We start from the raw sequence: 15,844 nt of genomic DNA, 5'->3' as shown, positions 1-15,844 counted from the left end.
TGATTACATGCGGTTCGCTTGATAAGCAGTCAAAGAATTTGAAATAATTTTCATAGAAAACTACGTGTTTATTTACGCGCGTGGATGAGTTTATTAATTTGCTGATGATAAAATTTGCGAATGAATATACGTACTTGGATACGTAACATCAAAAATTATGTTTGTTCCCTGAAAAAATGATTCTTGTTGAAAAATATTATCTTCGATCTCTTTTAAAACTGATGATAGCTCTCGTAAAAGTTTAATTAATTATCTCGAAGGTATTTTTAGACATATTTTGGAACGAAAATATTATTAGCGAGGGGTTATGAATTTAAAAAAAAAAAAAAAAAAAGAGGAAAAATAAAGAAATAATTTGCATAACCTCAGGACGCGTTCTCAAAATTCGAAAGAACGAAAGAAGGTGGGAGAGGAGGAGGAGGAGGTTCGTCTCGTGCCAGCGGTCGCTTAATTAAGCGGGCGCGCGTATACGCTCTCTCCTGGGGTGGAAAAAAGATCAATAAAATCCCTAGTCTACGGGCGACCGCATTCATCGGCCACCCCATTTCTACAACATATTTTGCAACCTCACCCCATTTCGGGCCATGCTTCACCCTCGTCCCCTCTGCCCCACCCCCCTATATTCCCTTTCTACGTCCTGTGCCCACGTGCTCACTTCCACCCTTCTCCACCTCTTCGACGGACAGTTGGAGAAACGTTGAGTAGAGGGGATGATGCTGAGCGAGTGTCGTTCGCCGATGCCAAAAAAAGATTTAAAATAAAGATAAAAAACACAGAAAGAGAGAGAGAGAGAGAGAGGGTGGGTGAAAAATGGAAGTCTATTAATCCGTACGAAACAAAATTCTTAATGATGAATTAAATAATATTAAATTAATATATTAACGTGTGTGTGTTAATCATATATGCAAACGTTCATAGTAATAAAAATTATGAAATATGTCAAAGTTGACGTATTCAGCAAAGCGCATTGATGGTAATTAATTAATATTGTTTATAAAAGAATAAACAAAAAATATAAAATCAAACAAATAATAAGTCAGATAATATTTATATTTTTTAAATACAAGTAAATTGGTGGTGTTTTAGTTCGCGTGTATGCGTGTGTTAAAGAGAGAGAGAAAGAGAGGGTCTCGTGCCAGAGAGTGAGGTTTACTCCCCTCTTTTACTGGCTTCATCCCTACTCCTGATGGCACGAGTCTCTCCTCCGAGGTCGCTTCGACCAACCGGAGACTCTCGACGGACTGTCAGTTAGTGCCGTGGCGCCGTGACGGTACGGTGACCCTTTTTGCGTGTCCTTTATATATCGAAGTATTTCTTCCAACCTTCGCGATCATTTTCGATCTCGCGTGCCCGTCGCGCCGAAATATAAAAAAATATACAACAAAAAAATAAAAAAAATAAGCAATTTTCAGGAAAACGAAACTCGGTGTTACCGGAATCTAAGGGACAAGTAATTTTTGGACGTGAACAAAATAATTTCTTTCTTTTTTTTTTACATACAGAAAAACAAACAAACAACAAAGCAAGATTATATTAAACTGTGATTTATTTTTCTATGAATATTTGCGAGTTAATTAATGGAGCAAGGAGTTAGTACTGTGTAATTAATATTTTTATTAATAAGAAACAAAAAAAGAAAAAAGAAACTTCGTTAACAGTGTATAAGAAAATAATTGTTGTGATTAGGAAAAAGTGTTTATTTATTTATTTTTTGCGGCAAGTGAATTTTTATATATTAAAAAAGAAATACGTTCGAACGAGAGAATAAAAGAAAATAGAAAATTGGGGAGAGAAGTAAACATATAACAAACAAATATAAAACGTTCCTGTGATATCCGATGATCTACAAGTTCGTGATCTATCCGTGTGTGTTACGCGTGCATTTGCTGACGGCTCATGTGGATAACAGTTAACAAGGTGAGCATACAGAATTGCGTTAAAAATGAAAGTGTGTTCTACGAGTGATAATTAGAAGAAATATTTTGTAGGATCGTTTAAACGTTTTCATTTTTATTATCCCTTACAGTGAAAATACATTGGGGTGGGAAATACGGGAAAGTTGTTATTTCTCATTAACGGGTCGGTAAGAAAAAGGCGAAAAAAAAATAATTCAATCTCTAAAGATTGATAAAATTCTTCCTTTAATAAATTTGCGTAACGTTCCCATTAAGAAATAGCATCCCTTTAATCCTCCTACTTACGAAATTTTCGTTGAAAGTATTACGGAAATAACGTAGCACATAGATATTTCTTAATCATCTGACGAAGAACCGATCGTTTCGATAAAAGGACGATTTTATGAGTTAGATAACGTCAAAGTATCCCTTGAGTCAGCCCTCGTGAGTGAAGGTGATTGAAGAGAGACGGAAGAAGAAGGTCGGGTAAAAAAGGAAGGAAAAGGGAAATGGAGTTTGTTTGGAAAGACCGTTAGAGGTGTCCCAGAGGGATCGTAGAGGGAGAAGCACGTTGGCGATTAGTAGTTGGGATCTGTTCCTAAGACTTGCTAATTTCCTGCTACTGGAGGAACTGGTGAGGTCATGTGGAAAAGGAAGAGGCCATCTATTAGTGAGAAACGAGCTGTAGGAGGACATTACGCGTATACCCTACCCTCCTTTAAATCTTTCTCCCCTAAAGATGGATATTATTCTTCCTTTCCCGCGGAAGTGTACACAACCATACGGGCCAAAATAACGCAACAGGCAATGACGAATGCGAAACGGAAAAGGAAAACCGAGAAAGAGAGAGAAACAGAGAAGGAAAGAAAGAAAGAGAGGAAGAGGAAGAGTAAGGAGAGAGAGAGAGAGAAAGAGATATAATGTGGTGAGAACTGGAAATGCTCCAAGCGTATCTCCGGACGTGATCCTGACGATTTTCTAGGACGATAGACGTGATAGTGGCTCTCTACTCGAGAACCTTTGAATTTTCCTTGAGTTTCTTCACAAGCCCAGGACTCTCCAGGTCGTACAGGCTAAACGGATTACTTCGTTTGACGTTGCGAGTGATCTTTTTTATTCAACTCGGACGATTCCTTGGGATAATCCAGAGAAACTCGCTGGATTAGTATCACTATCCCGTACCCTTAGTTACCCTAGAATTTCCGAGTATCCGTTCTAACGTAGTCTTAAGTACTTCAAATGAGATGGTAACACCAGGTACTATATTATAATAACGAATGCATTAACATTATTCAGGGTTGAAATATTAAACTTGAACAAATCTATGCGATTAGGTATCTATGATACAATGATTAGCTTTTAACTGAGTTATAAACCGTAATAATTTTTGTTGATTAATCGTAGAGGTCCAACCGCAAATACGCGGTCCATGTCATATATTCGTGATTTCGGATTGGATACGCGAGCGACGGGGGAAAGTAGGTCCTGAATATTGATGAAAATATCATGAATATATTCATAAGTCTAACAGTTTATTTCCGTAGTGGTGGGAAAGAACAATCCTATCTTTCTGTATGTTTCTTTACCCCCTTCTTCTTCTTTTTTTTTTCTTTCCCTTTCCTTTTTCACTATCATTCTCTCATTCTCTCTTTCTCTCTTTTACTTTTCCATTTGTAAGATTAATTTAAGCGAGTTAATCATCGCAATGAGCTTCTATTCATTATCGAATGTAGGAGGATGAGGAAGAGGAAGAGGAAGAGGAAGAGAAAGAGAAAGAGAGGAAGAACGCGAAAGGGATGGGGGAGGGGGATAAAAGATCGTGATCCATCGTTTAGTCGCAAATTGATCCAAGATGGAAAGTCAATGCGATACTCATCTCGATTACGAGCGAATATTCTTCGAGAGATTCTTCACTCTCAGTTCCGTATAATATCTTCATTATGAAAGAAAGACGACGTACGAGTTTTACGACGTCTCTTGGACTCGCAGTACCCCCTTCTGTCCCCTTCTCAACCCTTACCTTTCCCCTGTCTCTACTACCATCTCTTCCATCAGAAACTTACCTGCCTGAGGACTATCCCGTCGAAAGACTGCCGTCGTAAATTATCGTCTAGTTATTATTAATCCCTGCGACGACGACGACGAGCAACGTCCTCGCGAACGATCCTTTATAGCTTCACAACGATCTTTTATCTTTTTTCCCTTTTTTTTTTTTATTTTTTATCTTTTTTTCTTTATCTTCCTTCTCCATCCTTATCCTTTATCCTTCCCTCACTCTCCTCTCTCTCTCTCTTTCTTACGTACTTTAAACTCACCGAGAATGAAGAAAGGGATTAACGGTCAAGAGAGAGAGAAATAGAGAGAAAGTAAGCGGAAGTACCGAATTATTTCATAAGTGCCGTGAATTTTTCTCCTTCCCCCCTTTTTTTTATACCAATCATATAACGAAGTAGTGAAGAGTAACGCAATAAAGTAAGATAATCGTTAAGTGGAAAAATATTATAATACAAATCGTATATGAGAGTGTTTATGTTATTTAATAATTTATTCGACAGATTAGTTGGTCTCTTTTTTTGTAATCATTTAAAAAGATTGTACTTTGTTTTTTTAATTGTCTATTATTAATTGTTAAATTTAACGTTAGATTTTACGTAACATTTAATTCGTTAAATTTTTGATTATTATCATTCTGCGGTTAAAAGATTTCTTTTGTATCATATGTCCATTTGCCTGACTCTCTCTTTCTCTTCCCCTCTCTCTCTCTCTCTCTCTCTCTCTCTCTCTCTCTCTCTCTCTCTCTGTTTTCATTTTCTTCCCCTAACTAGTGCATTAAATTCCAACAATATCCTTCATACGAATAATAAATAGGTATCATCATTCCCGCGTAGGCGTAGGAGGATGTCATCGAAGTAATCGAAATATTAATTATTCGTTTGCATAATTAACGCGGACGCAATAAAGCGAGCTCTACTCCCATATGCCATCGAAGATTAACGGCAGCGCGACCGAGCACGGGATCGTTGATGTTCATTTTGAATATTAACTTCTCGGAAATGAACGTATGCCTGGTTAGTGTTGGTGGTAGTCGAATGGATACGGTGAAGTTTAACGCGACCGACATCGTCGAACCGCTGTGCGCTTTCACAAAAGGGAACGAACACGCATTTCTCATACGAACTATAATATCTTCTCCTGTCCCCATCGTCGTCAGTCATTTGCCATTTTATTCTATCATTTTACTATGTGAAATTTGTCTAATGATTACCATAGGATTCCCATAGGATTCCCATAGAACGAGATAAACGTCGATTATTATTAATTATCGTATCTTTTGTTATTTATATTCATTGATCTAGGATGAATAATTTTATCAACGTGCGTATATATATATATATATAAAAAAAAAGAAACATTTCGATCAAACGTAAGATAAAAGAAATATGCCGATATTTTATCAACGTTATTACCACAGTCCATCTTTATGCCAGAAAATTTCCTTTACATCGAATTTTGGACTCCCCTTCGAGTGTCGTTTATCCGTGCTCTTTCCAAACATGAAAACGAAACAGCGGGTGGCACCGAGTACCGGCACGATGACAACTCGACGTCAACGAATGAGAAAGAGAGAGAGAGAGAGAGAGAGAGAGAGAGAGAGAGAGAGAGAGAGAGAGAGAGAGAGAGGATACATCTTTCATATGCTATACTATGTTCAAGAATTCAAAGTCAGTGGGAATCTCGCTGCACCTGATCACCGGACATCCATTTCCAACCCTCGAGCATCCCTTCTCTCAAAAGGTGTAGAAACTCTGTGGGAGTCTTTACCGCTTTTCTACCCTGTACCAGACATGCTAGAGTACGCATGACCGAAAAGTAATGGCTTTCTAATTGCTCAGCATGGACGAGACGATCTGGTCAGGTATATGTTTAGTGTTACTTACTACGAGAATAGAAACAGGTATTGAGAAAATAATAGTGATACCCACTTAAAGGAAAAACTATTGTGTTGTTCGATATTTGCGGTATTACGGTATAGAAGATTTTCAAAAGAAAAGTCATTATTGATTTAGGTCCTTCGAGACAGGTAACCGAGTAATACTGTGGATAATACAAAATCCATTATGTTGCGAGCTGAATAAGAAAGATATATGCTTGGGGATAGATGAAGAAAGATATGTCAATGGCGTGGATATATAAATTTTATTTTATTTTTGTTCAGAATATATTAAATTATTTAAATTGATTTAACGCAATAACTAATACATATTGTAATAATATATCAAAAGATTTAAAAAATTGAAATAATTTGAGACAGGTGCGTTGGATATGCTTGAGTTAATCTGTATCTCTAGCTTGGTAATAAGCACCTTCACTTTCAAACTCGTAACAGGCTTACCAGCTGACGAGGAGTTCCGTTTATGTTACCACCAAATGGACGAATCGTCGATATTTGATGAGCACAAATAATGGAAAAAGAAAGTATGATTAAAGTAGGGGGAAAAATGAAAGCAATCTCTCATTTCGTGAATGGAAGGTGAAAATATATTAGATCGAGATAACTTGTTAGAATTCATAATAACGTAGGAAAAAAATGATGAAGTCGAGTTAACCACGGGATAATAGGGGAAATGGTTAACGAGGGGTTCGTTAGCGTCGAGGAAAAGGTCATTGGTATGAGGCGTAAAAATCCCATTCTCGTGAAAAATAGAAACCGCCATACTCCTTCTTATACGTGATCGTATTTTAAAGTGTTAGCGTGCGTAAGTTCAAATCTATGTAGAAGTTTACTGCATCGTACTAACGCACCGACTCGGAAAATTACCACGTCAAAGAGTAGATCTTACGCTTAGGATCCTTTCCCTTTAATAACAAACGATGCTATAATGACGACGACGACGACGACGACGTTACAAGATCGCTTATTATCTTTTTCACACTCATTCTCTCATTCTCACTTACATACAACGTGTGTAATATCATCCCATATATTTATCACATATATACATGTATTCTTTTTTACCACGATTCACGGTTAAAATCCCTGGGCAATAATGATCAAGCTTCTGATTCGTTCTCCCCTCCTTTCCCACCCCCTCTTTTTTCTCCCATCACTATTCAGCATCACCATCATGAAGTTCGGATAATTGATAGACTCTAGGGGAGGGGATGAAGCCGGTAATTGTTTTGCGAATACCAATAAATTCGATATTCAAGCGGTTCGTTCAATAGAAGCATACCCCTGAAAGTGGTTTGATTTTCTGTAATTGGTGGGGTCCCTCACTTCGCTTCCGTTTTTTCAAGTCAATTTTGATATCGGTTAAAAAAGTAAATTGAAAGATTGGAAAGGATGCTTTGAGAAAGAGTAGGCTGTATCTATTTAAATCCGGCATTTATATCAGACTCTATGATTCTTTTTCAACATAAAAGATATTACATTATTCTGTATCGTTTTTAACTAGAAGATTTTTATATTCGAACTCTCTCTCGTTGAAGATAAAATGAATTGTATTTAAATATCAATGTTCTTGAGATAACAACTGTTAGACTTTAAAAGGGACTCCTTATTGATGTCTTTTGATTAGGTCCATACATATTTATATCACGTAGCTTACATATACGTAGCATTGAAATCATAAATGTCAGAGAAACAAGGAAATATCTTTCTTCCTTTTTTTATTATTTCTACCCCGCCGATTTTGTGTCCCCTATTTTCTTCTTTTTCGTTCGAACCCTTTTCGTCTTTCTCTTGACGCAAGCAAGTCTGCGAAAATAAAATATGCCGGAGGACATAATGCTACCTCCTTAGGGATACACCTGACATGGGAGAGTCGCGAGAACCCTGTACCGAATATATCCACCCTCGAGGATAAGCGGTCTGGCCCATAATTCATTCTAAATACTCGTATGCTAATAACGGCGCTAGCGTTGCAACAGAAATTTACTATTCCCCAGGTGTTCTTCTTGCTCTCTTCCCTTTCGTTCCCTTAGACTCCCCCTCTGGTTCTCTCTTTATCTTTTACTTTCCTGGTATCTCTTTCTATCTTCTTTTAACACCCCCTTTTTGGTTGCTTTATTCTCTTCTACCAACCAACTATAGATTTATCCGTTTTATACTTCATAATTCCATTTTTAATATACTCTTATTTGGATTACATTTAAAAGGATATTATTAATAAGATTAGATTAAAACTGACTAATCCAATCCTTATTACAAATAATGAGATTACTTTTTATATTATACAACAAGACTATACATTATTTTGAAATTTTATTCCTACGTTTTTTGTGTGACAAACTTCCTGGGAATAGACCACCGGTAGGCTGTTGTATATCTTTCCCTTTTTTCTTCTTTTCCTTCCTTCCTTCCTTCCTTCCTTCTTTCGGCACAAGAAAAAGGGAGTCAAGGTACTAGGGCGATGAGAACTGTTGCAAAGTGGAGATGATATATCAACGGACAGGTCGAGATGACGACCCGCTGTGCTGCGGTTACCTGCTTCGTAGTCTCACCCAAAGCACAGGAATATTTTTCAACGTTTTCGATGTTCATTCTTCGGTTCCCTCTTTTCATGTTCTTAAGCCTAGCACGATGATTATTCATGTTTCCTAAGGTCGTGAAATGTTGGTAGTATTAATCGAACGCGTTCTACTAGCTTTAAAACGAAAAGTAAGATGAGAATATTATTGCGAAATTTATTTCGAATTCTCCTATTATTTTTTATTTTACTGTTTCTCTTCTGTGATTTCTTTCCTTTTATTTATTTTTTTTCTACAATCTCGTTGATTCGTTGAATATTCATACGATTCCCAGGTCGATAGGAATTCACGTGAGATCAGAGAAATGAAAAATATATATTCTCGTAATACTACTTGGAATATGACAGGTGTAACACGAAAATCGATGTTTTTATTTAACAAAGATCGTATTTTAAAGAACTTGGTATAATTCGGATCTGAATTTATCGATATTTGTAAAAGCTACGAAATTCTATACGAATTGTGTAATATTTTAATGTGAAATCGACTATCGATCATTTTGCAAAGCTAGCTAGCGTTGTATTCGTAACGAACTGTACAACGCACGGTAACAAGAAAAGTCATTTCGTTAAATTAATTAGAAAATTTGGATTTGTTGAATGAAAATCGACGAAAGCTATAGTAGCTAGCACCGTCCCACGTAGTAGCAGCCTATGGCCTACTTGAGTGTGTGTAGCTCGGTCACGAAATAATAATCACTTTGAAAATTGCGGAAAGCTTTTAGCAACCGTTCCCTCCCCCTCCCCTTGTTCCTCCTCCTCCTCATCCTACCCCCTCCCCACCACCCCTTTTCTATTCTACCATTATTGTTATCCAAGTTCGAGAGCCAGCGAGAGTAAGAATAAATTGATCGTGAAACGTACGAGCTCTCGGGAACAGATCTCATTCGTGGCGTTTTAACGTAAACGATCTCACGAGTCCCGAGCCAAGAAAGAAAGAAAGAAAGAAAGAAAAAGATTTCGTTCAGCCGGCCGGACGGCCATTCGAAAATCAGATAAAACATTGAGTTTAATGCCCGCATGCAATAGTAGCGATCTGAATCTTAACGCTTCTTCTTACTATACGTAGGATTGGTAAACGAGAACGAGTTACCGAAATTGGATCTTTCGATTGTGACGCGTCATCCCTTTTTTTCTCTTGCTCTTTTTCTGTTCCAAAAAAAAAAAACAAGAAAAAATAAAGAATCGGTAGCAATACAATCGTAAACGCAAGTTTTAACTTTTCTTTTTCTTGCCTGTCCCGTTTTCTCTTCTCTCCCACTTCAATGTACAGCTTCCCACCACCGTTCTCCTCACCACACGCTTTGAATGTCACACTAACGAGTTCGGCCGGTAAATTATTTTGTAAAGGGGCGTTTTACACGCCTAACCGTGGCACACGAGTTATAATTTCCGCAATGGCGACTTTATAGAACTGGTCGGTCGGTTGGTCTGTTGCTTCGGTACCGAACGCAAATACGTACGCATAGCTCTAAACGTTAGCCGTAAACCGTAATCAATTCCGCGTTTGGTGTCGTGCAAGTATCGGAAGGTTTTTAAGAGAGGAGGGGGAAAAAAAAGAAGATGACTACCTCGGCTCGTGAGATCCTTGAATTACCATAGATCGATTCGAACGTTTATATTCTTTTGCATGGGCTTATACGTTGATTTTTATTCAACTGAATTGGTAATTAAATAAGCGTATATTTTAATTTGTGAATTAACTCGAATTAAAATTAGAGTTCGTTCTTTTAGTTTAATCAAAGATATGATATTGTTGTGAGAGTTACATCTATGGTGTGCGTTGTTAACCTTTTTATTCTTAACTCATATTCGAAAACTTTTGTTTGATTTTTATTTTTCCCCCGGATCCCCGAAACGACGGATTAATTTAAAGGAAGACCGAACGAGGAGGAGGAGGAGGAGGAGGAGGAGATCGTTTAACGAGCCGCGAACCCGTTCTTATTTCCAACGAATGCTACTCGTCGTAGTTCTCCTCATCTTTGCTCGTTCTGTCTCCGCTTCAGTCGGAAAGGCAATTAGCAAGGACGCGCACAAGCGGCATCTTTGATCGTTCTTTATCTTTCAAAGAGGAGACAGTCGTGGATTCATTAATTCAATATCAACCGAGTCTCTTTCTCTCTCGCTTTAGTTCACGTAGTTTACGTTCACTTTAATGGAACGTAAATCGCGTGAACGATTAATAAAGGCCAGTGTTGCGAATTAATGGTGCCGAACGCGCGAAATGTATTTTCTCGCTTTAACGAGCACGACGATTGAAGTTATTCTACACCTTTCCGGTGTCTCAAGCTGGCTCTGTGCACATCTGCGATTAAATGTTGTATGTGTATCGTAACATGTCCCGTCGCGATACATCAGTATCTTTTATGATATAACTTATAAGCCATGCTGTTTGATTTTCTTCTTCTTTTTTTTTTCCTTTCTTTGTTATTTGCCTTGTCGAATAGGTCCGGTCTGAAATAAATGATATTACCTTTAATAACTTTAAAGTACATATACACAGGTTGATCAAGATAATATTACGTTATATTTTAACATTGTATAAAGAAGGGATTAACAAAACAAACAAACTGATTTGTCCAATTAACTTCTTACATCTGAATCTTTGATGTTATAAGTATTAAGTCATTCAAATAAGAAATTGGAAAGAGAGATACCACATTCGAGGTAGTATGTCGTTACATTTGATAAGGTTGGAAGTAACGGATATAAAGGAGTTAGCTTAATTAGTGTGACGGCGAGAGGCAAATTGGAATGTCGGAGTCTGAGAGAGGATAAAAAAAAGGAAGAGTTGGTAATAAAGAGAAGGGAAGAATAAAAAAGAAAAGGAAAGGAAGAAATAAAGGGAAAAAAAGGGTGAAAGAAAGAAAGAAACAATGAAAGAAAGAAAGAGGAGTCCTTTTTTCTTTGAGACAGGAATTAGCATGCAGGAGCCAGCGTCCGGTCGTATACGCTGCGTGCGTTAAGTAAAACATCGTAGAGGATAAAGAGGAGCAAGAGGCAAAGGGGAAGGTCGGTCGCGTGGCGGTACGTTCACCAACTTCGAAACGAGTGGAGAAAGAGAAAGAGAGAAAGATAGAGAGAGAATGAGGAGAGAACGGGCTTCCAACACGAAGCAATAGTTACCCTTTAATGCATGCGGGTGTCCTTTGTGCCTTTGGCTACTGTCCTCTTCCATCTCTCTCATTCTGGTTACACTTCAAATCCTTGGACCCTTTTGGTATTGGTGTCCGTCTCTATCTAGGGAAAGGTTCCTCCTCTCGCATACAAAAATACAAAGTAAAGGGACGTCCAGCCTGCGCGTGCCGATTCCTACACCAAAAGAGGGAGAGAGTGAAGTACAGAAAAAGGGGGAGAAGGATTCCAGGTACCACCACCGTCTACGGACTTGGTCGTCGTAGGAGGTGGAAACCACCGTCATGACAAACGCCATGTAACGATGGACACAGAAGAGAGCCACCCTTCATTTCGTATTCCATTTCACTCTCCTATTCTCTTTTACCTCGCTCATCGTCCTTTGTTCGAATTTCCTATGGCGGTGCCAAGCCTTAACACTTTTATTTCACTACAACTTTTTTTTCCTTTTTCTTTTTTCTTTTTTTCTTATTTAAATGTTAAAGCGTGGATTGATGATGACCCATGATTTTCCCCACCTTTTTTTTCTTTCTTATGCTTATATAAGAGTTATCTAGCTAGCTCTGTGGTTTTTTTTCGGTTAAAGATTTGTTAAGTTAGTTGGTATAGGAGAAAAAGGATATTTTTTCATCGAATCAATCATACATAATATGTTATCAAAATTTTGTTGATTATCATATCGTAGAATTCTCGTGTCACGGTGGAATTAAACGAGACGGAAATCTTCGAAATTACATTAACTCTAAAAGAATCTGTTAACCGAACACAAGAGCGTGAAACATCTCTGCTTTTTACCACGAGAACAATGAATTATTTCGCCGGGACGAACGTTTTCATTCGTTTCTCTTTCGGTGCATTCAACGTGGTAAGAGGAAACGGTCCTGGGTACCGAGAGAAAGAGATAGGGTGGAAAAGGAAGACGAGAAAGACTAGAAGGACGTAGACCATCCCTTTTTCAAACCCCGGATTTTACTCGGAGGTCGCGCTGAAATCGTCGCTTAGTCGGACAGTTTTATCTCGCGGTTCAACCGGACGGCTCCCTATCCTCAGCTTGTTTCCCTCCATTATGCGAGTTACACGATAGCGAAAAAGGGTCTAGTAGTAGCTTTTAGAGTACTTCAAAATTTACAGATATGGCTTGTTTCTGTGACCTGTTTTTTTTTCTTTTTACACAAAAATAAAGATATTTAATTAAATTGTAAGTATATTAAATAGAATAAATTATCAAAGAGATACAAGATCTATTGTGAAATTAGTTTCTGCTTCAATAAAGTGTTTTATGAGTCCGGTGGTGAAGAACGAATAGGAGTTGAAAGAAATCAATTAACAAACTGCTACTTACGAATTCAATTACGTTACTCTATAGACTATCGCGATATTTTTTTTTTTTTTATTGTTAACCTTCATCAACGAAGATTATTATAAAAGATATAATGCAGATCTTTAGTTTTCTTTTTTAATGCTTTTTTAAATTATACAAGACTTCGGTTTCAGAAATTGATAGCTTACGATGTACGACGACTTCTACCCTGATGCAAAACTTTCCAAGATCACGATGCATTTTTCAAAACGTGGGAACGTTTTGGGTTAGGATAAAGTGGTTTAAAGCAACGTTTCGTCGCCGTTTTGAAAGACTCACTCGATCGGAAGTAATCGACGCGACGTATCGATCCTATTTTCTACGACTTTTGTCAAACTGCGCGTGCAGTAAATTGGCCGACGTACTGCGACGAGTAGTAGAGTACGATTTCAGGACCCATTGTTTTACGAGTAATTAACGTTCCCCCTACTCCCCCTCCTCCGGCCGGCGTATCCACGACGAATTCACTTGCCGGATTGAACTCGATTGTAAAACCAAGCGGATTATTCGCTTATGTTTTCCTAAGAACACGTGGCAAGGGAAAATCTATTTTCCTTTTACAGCGGTTGATTAATTAAACCGATGCGCTTGGAGATGCGATAATTGAATATTATTTCGTTTAAATGCGGTACCATTATGTAGATTAATTACTTAAAAGTAAGAACAACATTTTTTCTACGTAAAAATAACAATGTATTCCTGATAGTTTGCAATCCCATCATGATGAATTCGGTGGTTTATTAGTTCCGTCAATCCTTGGTGATCGCAGAAGTTACCTGAAGGGTCAATCAATAGTAATTGCTTTTCCAGTTTGAAAATTTCTCATCTGGATGAAAAGTTGACCCTTGACCCGTTCATTTATAACACTAAATCCCGAACTCCGGAAGCAAACGGATCGGGCTACCGGCAGGTAGAACCCGTGAGAACAATCTTGATCAATCATTATTTTTTCGTGTCATCGGTAATAAAAAAAAAAAAAAGAACGACAAGAATTCTGAATATACCCTTCGTTGCATTTTCATCAAACTATCGAAAGTTTCGTCTAAGATTATTCGAAGTCAGAATGAACGTTCTTTTACGAATGGCAATGGTGCCGTCCTCACGCTTGATCAGCTTCTACTTTTCATCGCGATCACAAGCTGCAGAGATAGCGAGGAAAAAGGGAGAAGAAGAAAACGAACGAACGAACGAACGAACGGTAAGAAGAGGAAGCGGAAGCGAAGGAGCGTTAAGCCCTTCAAGGGGCTGGGCTACCCCTGTTCAAATAATAAGTCCGAATGGAAGTTGGATTCCAGTGCAATTGCCCGGGGCAATTTCAGCGCGAGTCGCAATATCCCGGTCTCGTTCTCTCTCTATCTCTATCTGTCTTTGGGTGTCTCTTTCTCTCTCCTTCTCCCTCTCTATCTTACTCGTTCACTCACTCGCACTGTCTTTTTTCTTCTTCTCCACCCTTTCCAAGAAGCAACCCCACGGCAAAGCAAGGCAAGGCAAGGCAAAGGAACTCGAAAAGCTTTCCATTTCACTTCCTCTTTCGTTCGATGTCTCTGATGTCTCTATTCCTTTCGCCAAGCTTTCGAGATCTTTAATCGTTTTAACTGCTTTCTTGCGACGACCACTGCTAGCGGTCTCGGTGAACGAAACGGAAAAGACGTGGGAAGAGAAAAAGTGTATATTTTTGTTTCTTGTCTTCTCTTACCCCACGATGCATTTCGCTTATAGAAAAGAACCAACGAGTGTGCACGAGAAATAGAGATATAGATAGGAGAAAAGAAAGAGAAAGAGAGAGAGAAAATGAATGGGGAGTTGTCATTGTCCGTCGTATCGCGAAAGGAAGAAGCGCGTTTTATCCCTCAACGGAAAGGACTCTGTGCAAGATCGCGTCTCGCCTTCTTTTCACTTCGCTCGAGAAAAAAGGGAGAACCGGGTTGAAGCGAGCCGCTGCTCGTTATTACACCGTGGAGCCCTCCAGAAAAGCTCTTCCTAAAGTTTCTACACCCTCGTCCAGTACTCCGTGATGTCCCATTGTCTGATCGTGCCGAGCACTGAATAGAAACGAAAAAGTCAAGAAGGAAGAGTCATCATCGTTCCACCAACTCCTGAAAGTGTTCACCGACCTAACGCCGTTGACTTTTCCGTGAATAAGTATGCGACGCATATTTAACGGCCGTTTATTTGCTTGTCTGGGGCTAAGAAAAAAAAACTTTGTTAAACGAATATGGTTGGATTCTCGACGTAATAAAAGATTGTCATGAAACAACTTTTATTCCAAGTTAAAGAACCACGAACAACGGATATTTTTTTCTTATAAAAATTTTAACATAAATTTCGTTGAATTTTATATCATAGAAAATAAGAGAAAATAGAAAATTTAACGAGCCGAAAAATTATTTTCCGATGAATGCGCTAAAAATCGTCCTAGGTGGTCGAGCACGAATAAAACAGAGCACCTGTAAAGCTGACACAAGACGTGTCAGGGTTGATCAGCTACTCATTCTTGTACCTGCGGTCCTAACCCAGGGTGAGGAGATCAAACGGATATCTTAGATAATCCACTTACTAGAAGTAGACAGGCTAAGAAAGCAAAAGAGGGTGAGACTGAAAGAGACAGAGAGACAGAGAGAGAGAGAGAGAGAGAGAAAGATACGGATGCGGAAGGATAATAGGGTCTCCTGCGGAGAGAAGGGATTTGAAACGCGCAAATGGCGTTCTTTGCCGAAACCCGACAAAGCGTGAGCTCGCATCGACCGCTTGGAATAAACCATAGGAGAAGGAATTCTTTTTTTTTCTCTATCTTTCCTTCTTTTTTTCACCAGCTCCGTTCTCGTGTTTTTTTTTTTTTTTTTTTTTTTTTTTTTTTTTTTTTTCATCCAAGAGACCCCTCTCTAGAAAATATCGTCGATGCCCAAAAAGTCAGAAGAGAACGT

At 38.4% G+C, this 15,844-nt stretch overlaps 1 protein-coding gene across 3 annotated transcripts in view; it reads left to right on the top strand.

Annotated features, from left to right (window-relative positions):
- Positions 1-1,747: 1,747 nt before the first annotated feature.
- Positions 1,748-15,844, top strand: part of LOC106789119 (discoidin domain-containing receptor 2-like) — an 82,491-nt gene continuing 68,394 nt past the window's right edge. For all 3 annotated transcript variants that reach the window (XM_014753087.1, XM_014753263.1, XM_014753172.1), the window contains exon 1: positions 1,748-1,917. The gene's annotated coding sequence lies outside the window, so the exon portion shown is untranslated. The remainder of the gene's footprint in view (positions 1,918-15,844) is intronic.

Source organism: Polistes canadensis, unplaced genomic scaffold (assembly GCF_001313835.1).
Source record: "Polistes canadensis isolate GaletaPanama2010 unplaced genomic scaffold, ASM131383v1 scaffold_0, whole genome shotgun sequence".
Taxonomy (NCBI): Eukaryota; Metazoa; Arthropoda; class Insecta; order Hymenoptera; family Vespidae; genus Polistes; species Polistes canadensis.
This window is presented reverse-complemented; position numbering and strand designations above follow the sequence as displayed.